At 44.4% G+C, this 7,500-nt stretch overlaps 1 protein-coding gene across 2 annotated transcripts in view; it reads left to right on the forward strand.

Moving 5' to 3' along the window:
• Positions 1-59: 59 nt before the first annotated feature.
• The window catches only part of LOC113590714 (RNA binding protein fox-1 homolog 3-like), a 222,951-nt gene continuing 215,510 nt past the window's right edge, over positions 60-7,500 (forward strand). The window contains exon 1 of one of the 2 annotated variants that reach the window (XM_035525383.1): positions 60-233. The gene's annotated coding sequence lies outside the window, so the exon portion shown is untranslated. The remainder of the gene's footprint in view (positions 234-7,500) is intronic. The other variant, XM_035525379.1, reaches the window with a different exon arrangement.

The raw sequence follows: 7,500 nt of genomic DNA on the forward strand, positions 1-7,500 counted from the left end.
AGCACGCGCTGTCGCTCTCTGTGCTCTTCCTCCCAGTCTCCAGGATTCCTCTCCTCCTCCTCTTGCTTTCTTTTCACCGTGTTTGGAGCGTGTGGGTTGGCTGCACTTCTCCTCCCTCCTCTCCTCCTCTCTTTCGCTCTGTTTTTCTCTCTCCATCCCACTTCTTCTTTGCTGTTTTCTACGAGCCTTTTTCCGCTGCGATTCGATCTGAAGAAGCTTCACTCCTTCACTGTGTGAGTACACTTATCCTAATCTCTCTCTCTCTCTCTTTTACTCTTTCTGTCTCCGGCTTACGTGTGCTTTCTGTTCACCATGCACTGGAATGAGAGAGAGAGAGAGGGAGAGAGGGAGAGAGAGAGAGAGAGAGAGAGAGAGAGGGAGAGAGGGGGACCTCCATCCAGACAAACAGGGAGAGCACCACTGTGAGTGGAGATGGAGGGATGAAGTGTGTGAGTGACCAATGACAGAGACTTTGTGAAAGAATACTGTAGAACTGTTTATAGAGAAAGAGTATGCGTGTGTTTAAATTAATGATGTGTTTCAGGGATTGCCATGTTTGGTTTGTTCTCATGTGTGCATACACACACACTGTTCTTTTGACCCTGCAGCTGTGTTTAGCGTATCTTAGTTGTTATTTAAATCTTATTCTTAAAACACCTTGTCCAAGTTTCAGTCATATGAAATTGTGATCTCTGTGAAGTGAGTTGCACTCCTGAACACTCTGACCTGCACTCCTGAACTCTGAGTAATTTGTTCACCCTCACACATACACTGAACTCTGAGTGGGTTGTTCACTCTCACACACACACTGAACCGCATGCTCAGAAACAGTGTAGACACATCACAATACATTTTTCATGCAGTCAGATTTTTGAGAAAGATGTACATTTGTGTGTGTGTGTGTGTGTGTGTGTGTGTGTGTGTGTGTGTACTTACAGAGAAGTAGATGAATGTTCTCTGCACCAAAATGGATTGTTGACCTGACCCACATGTTTTCTACATGCATACTGCGCGTGTTTTGCGTTAGCGTGTGTTTTGCGTTGGCGTGTGTTGTGTAGATACAGATCTCACATATGTAGCTGATATCAGCCCAGCATAGATCTCTACTTAGGATGTACACCTTCTAACCTGAAGCATGTGTGTTCCTGTTTTATGACAAATTGTGCATGGTCAGCTCTCATTGTGTGTTTGTGTCTGTGTGTGTGTGTGCACGCATGTGTGTGTTTGTTTGACATGGTGAGCTCTCACTGTGTGTGTGTGTGTGTGTGTGTGTGTGCACGCGTGTGTGTGTGTGTGTGTGTGTGTGTGTGTGCGTGTGTGTGTGCGTACTGCTGTTCTTAATCTGCGTAATACTTGTCTTATCTAGTAAAGTTCCTCCGCTGATATACTGTCTGTGTGAAACTTTAGGAGCTCCTTCAGATCAATGACAGGTGCACGCGGATTAGTGCGGGGGAGGGGCCATCTGGAGCAGAGGACTGTGGGTAGAGAGCTTTTACCAAAGTGAGGGTCTGGGAATGAGCGCCATTCCATCAATTATGGGAGATTAGAGCTCGTCACTCCACCCAGCAGGACTGAGAGCACCCAGTTTGTTTAGCCCAGCAAGAGGGGGCGGAGAGAGAGAGGGAGGGAGAGAGAGAGGGGGGGAGGGGGGGGGAGCGAGAGAGGGAGAGAGGGAGGGTGAGAGAGAGAGTGAGAGGGAGGGGGAGGGGGGGTGGAGTGAGAGAGAGAAACAGAGAGTGTAGGTGTGTCTGGATAGATATGTATGTATGTGTATATAGAGTCTTTGGTTAATGGATTGGATAACTGTCACCATGTTCATAATAACAGTTTGCCGGAATTAGCCTGGAGTTTTTGTGTCATTTTCAGAAAGAATAGCCAAGAATGGCAACAATTAATGGATGTGGTGTGTGTGTGTGTGTGTGTGTGTGTGTGTGTGTGTGTGTGTGTGAGTGTGTGTGTGTGTGTGTGTAAGTTTGTGTGATTCTGAAAACAGATGTTGAATGTTGTTGAAACACTTGAAAAATGAATCATCACATCATCGGCTCAGATCTTCCAGCCAACCTGACCCATAGTCCACTACACACTAGTGCACTACACATTAGTCCACTACACATTAGTCCACTACACATTAGTCCACTACACACTAGTCCACTACACATTAGTCCACTACACATTAGTCCACTACACATAATCCACTACACTCTAGTCCACTACACACTAGTCCACTACACTCTAGTCCACTACACATTAGTCCACTACACTCTAGTCCACTACACACTAGTCCACTACACTCTAGTCCACTACACACTAGTCCACTACACATTAATCCACTACACTCTAGTCCACTACACATTAGTCCACTACACTCTAGTCCACTACACACTAGTCCACTACACTCTACTCCACTACACATTAGTCCACTACACACTAGTCCACTACACTCTAGTCCACTACACATTAGTCCACTACACTCTAGTCCACTACACTCTAGTCCACTACACACTAGTCCACTACACTCTAGTCCACTACACATTAGTCCACTACACTCTAGTCCACTACACACTAGTCCACTACACTCTAGTCCACTACACTCTAGTCCACTACACACTAGTCCACTACACATTAGTCCACTACACACTAGTCCACTACACTCTAGTCCACTACACACTAGTCCACTACACATTAATCCACTACACTCTAGTCCACTACACATTAGTCCACTACACTCTAGTCCACTACACATTAGTCCACTACACTCTAGTCCACTACACATGAGTCCACTACACACTAGTCCACTACACTCTAGTCCACTACACATTAATCCACTACACTCTAGTCCACTACACACTAGTCCACCTCACTCTAGTCCACCTCACTCTAGTCCACTACTCTCTAGTCCACTACACACTAGTCCACCTCACTCTAGTCCACTACACACTAGTCCACCTCACTCTAGTCCACTACACTCTAGTCCACTACACACTAGTCCACATCACTCTAGTCCACTACACACTAGTCCACTACACTCTAGTCCACTACACTCTAGTCCACATCACTCTAGTCCACTACACACTAGTCCACATCACTCTAGTCCACTACACACTAGTCCACTACACTCTAGTCCACTACACTCTAGTCCACATCACTCTAGTCCACTACACACTAGTCCACATCAGTCTAGTCCACATCACTCTAGTCCACTACACACTAGTCCACCTCACTCTAGTCCACTACACTCTAGTCCACTACACACTAGTCCACATCACTCTAGTCCACTACACACTAGTCCACTACACTCTAGTCCACTACACTCTAGTCCATATCACTCTAGTCCACTACACACTTGTCCACATCACTCTAGTCCACATCACTCTAGTCCACTACACATTAGTCCACTACACACTAGTCCACTACACACTAGTCCACTACACTCTAGTCCACATCACTCTAGTCCACTACACACTAGTCCACTACACTCTAGTCCACTACACTCTAGTCCACTACACACTAGTCCACATCACTCTAGTCCACTACACACTAGTCCACTACACACTAGTCCACTACACACTAGTCCACTACATGCTAGCCCAAAGTACACTACCAGTATACAGTATCTTTGCATGTTATAGTCCCAAGTATTGCTGGGAGGACCAGCACCTCTGTCAATAGGACCCCTTCCCTGGCCCGCGGCAGGCAGATCCGTGTGGTGCGGTCCAGTCCGCCCCGCCAGCACGGGTCGGGTTATTGTTGTCCTGCTCCTCGCTAAGCCCACTCCCTGTTATTGTATGTCCTTTATCTCCCTCAAGGGTCACAGCTTCACCTAAGGCAGTATTGACCAGCTGGAGACCCCCTGCCCCCATTCCTGTCTCTGTCTCATTATCTCTCTCTGGATTGGTCTTGCTTTGTCTGTTTCTCTCTCTCTTTCACTCTCTTCCCATCTCTCTGTCCACGTGTAACGTCTCCCAGTGCTAGCAACATTAGTGAATGCGCTAACACACTGATGGCATTGTTTCTCTGGGGCTGTTATCAAGAGCTGCCCTGTTGAACACTCTCTGTCCTCTTTCTCTCTCTCTGACGCCGATAAGGATTGCACTCGGTGTGGCTCCGGATCTTTCCGGACAGAGAGGGAGAGTGATACATGCTGGATAGCACTACCCCGCAGAACTGCTGCAGACCTCTGGGTAGGCACTCTGTGAATGAACTGTCAGGGTGTGTGGCTCTTAGTGTCCGGATACCCCACACACCTGCGTCTGGCTGATTATATATAGAGGTTATGGAGAAAGGTAGCACCCATACACATGTACACACATACACACACACACACACTCACACACACACTCACACACACTCACACACACACACTCATACTCACACACTCACACCACACTCACACACACTCACACACACACACTCACACACACACACTCACACACACTCACACACACACACACACACACACTCATACTCACACACACACACACACACACACTCACACACAGACACACACACACTCACACACACACTCACACACACACACACACACACACACACACTCACGCACACACACACACACACACACACACACACTCACACACACACACCACACACACACTCACACAGACACACACACATTCACACACTCACACACACACACTCACACTCACACACACACACTCACACACTCACACTCACACAGACACACACACATTCACACACTCACACACACACACTCACACAGGGTAAATCTTGTCTGTGTGTATATTAGCTAAAGCATTAAGACAGTGAGCAGTGTAGTATGCCTGGGTGGAGGTTTCCACTCTCACTGGGCAACTGGAACGCGCTGGTCTGATTCAGGTTCTTTAATAGTGGGGTTTTGTGTTTCCATAGTGAGCCTGGGATTTGTTAACTTGAATGTAAATGTCACATGGTTGTTATAACAGCTTCTTTGCCAGTTTGTGTTTCAAGTGAAATATTTTTGTAGGAACTGTCACATTTGATGGGGGTTTTAATCGACTGGATTGAGACGAAGGAGAATTCTGGGTATTGATTTAATTCTATTCACATGAAGGAAATGAATTCATTCTGTGTCTATAGAAAAATTCAATCTCACTTTCACTAAAGTACAGCCTAAACCTCTTTCAAGATGTCTAGTCTGTAGTCCTTCAGATCCTCTCTGCCTGTGTATGTATGTGTGTGTGTGTGTGTGTGTGTGTGTGTGTGTGTGTGTGTGTGTGTGGTGTGTGTGTGTGAGTGTGTGTGTGTGTGAGTGTGTGTGTGAGTGTCTGTGTGTCTGTGTGTTTGTGTTTCATATATTTTCTGGCTTTTCGTTCTTCATAGTTAAACCAAAGAAATAAACAGGTAGTCTATTTTGTCAGCACCAGAAATGGTTCTGTCAGAGTAAACAGCTTTTAATAATCAAATCTGCTTTATATACATGTGTGTGACATGTTTTAATAATCTATAGTCTAGTATATATGTGTGTGACATGTTTTAATAATCTATAGTCTAATATATGTGTGTGACATGTTTTAATAATCTATAGTCTAGTATATATGTGTGTGACATGTTTTAATAATCTATAGTCTAGTATATATGTGTGTGACATGTTTTAATAATCTACAGTCTAATATACGTGTGTGACGTTTTAATAATCTATAGTTTAATATATGTGTGTGACATGTTTTAATAATCTATAGTTTAATATACGTGTTTGTGACATGTTTTAATAATCTATAGTGTAATTTATGTGTGTGTGACATTAAAACGTCACACACATATATTAGACTATAGATTATTAAAACATAATCTATAGTTTAATATACATGTATGTGACATGTTTTAATAATCTATAGTCTAATATACGTGTGCATGACGTTTTAATAATCTATAGTCTAATATACATGTGTGTGACATGTTTTAATAATATATAATCTAATATACGTGTGTGTGACATTTTTTAATAATGTATACAGCCAAATACAAACGTAGCATAGTAGCATGTAGCAAACTTGTCTGAAGTTTTGTCATGGACAGCTGTTACTGATCCTTGGTATTGGTATTGGTATTGATCCTTGGTTTTAGCATTGGTATTGATCCTTGGTGTTGGTATTGATCCTTGGTTTTGGCATTGGTATTGATCCTTGGTATTGGTATTGATGCTTGGTTTTGGCATTGGTATTGATCCTTGGTTTTGGCATTGGTATTGATCCTTGGTATTGGTATTGGTATAGATCCTTGGTTTTGGCATTGGTATGGACTCTATTTGAAAAACAGGCAGTGGTATGAACTGACTATTTGCCAGTGCCATGCTATACTAACCCAGGTTAGCATACACACACAGGTTTTGCCGTCTGTAGCCAATACCAATACCAATACCAAGGATCAATACCAATGCCAAAACCAAGGATCTATACCAATACCAATACCAAGGATCAATACCAATGCCAAAACCAAGGATCAATACCAATGCCAAATGATTGTAGCTGGGACTCTGTAGCTGGGACTCTGTAGCTGGGACTCTGCCGTCAGGACTAAACTTTCTCCACTCAGCTCTTCTGTGCTGGGAGGCTGGGCACTGATGTAGCACTTTGTGCTGGTCTGGGCAGGCGACACCATAGCAGTTCCTATGCTTTGCTCCAGCTGTGACATGATGCTTGCGGATCTTGTGCTTACACTCCAAACGAAAATGCCACACCTCCAAAAGGTAGATTGTCAAGCTGTGGGCGCAGATGCTCAGATGGGGTGCAGTATGATTCTATGGCCCCCGTAGTGACGTGTATTATGTGGGCAGAGACGCTCAGGTTGGGGGCAGTACGTCAAATTTGAGTGGCTTGTTATATCCGATGTTGTCTGACACAGGCAGCCCAGAGGAAACTGACTGAACTGTCTTATTTCCAAGTTTCTGGTTTGGTTGGCAATCCGAATACCCAAAGGTCAGTGTCCTGAAAACACAGTGTACTGAAACATTCACTATAGTGCTGCAGCTCTCACTATAGTACTGAATACTCACTATAGTGCTGCAGCTCTCACTACAGTACTGAAATACTCACTATAGTACTGAAACATTCTCTATAGTGCTGCAGCTCTCACTACAGTACTGAAATACTCACTATAGTGCTGCAGCTCTCACTACAGTACTGAAACACTCACTATAGTGCTGCAGCTCTCACTACAGTACTGAAACACTCACTATAGTGCTGCAGCTCTCACTACAGTACTGAAACACTCACTATAGTGCTGCAGCTCTCACTACAGTACTGAAACACTCACTATAGTGCTGCAGCTCTCACTACAGTACTGAAATACTCACTATAGTACTGAAACATTCTCTATAGTGCTGCAGTTCTTACTACAGTAGTGTAACTCACTATAATACTACTGTATTATAGAGGCCTGTGGGAAAAGTCAGTTCTGCAGTAGCGTGTGTTTGGACACCCCATCTTACTCCTCAGTGACGGTGTCTGTCCTAATCGGAAGCACCTGCTGCATGCAGTCCAACCC

The sequence above is a fragment of the Electrophorus electricus genome, chromosome 4 (genome assembly GCF_013358815.1).
Source record: "Electrophorus electricus isolate fEleEle1 chromosome 4, fEleEle1.pri, whole genome shotgun sequence".
Lineage (NCBI taxonomy): Eukaryota > Metazoa > Chordata > Actinopteri > Gymnotiformes > Gymnotidae > Electrophorus > Electrophorus electricus.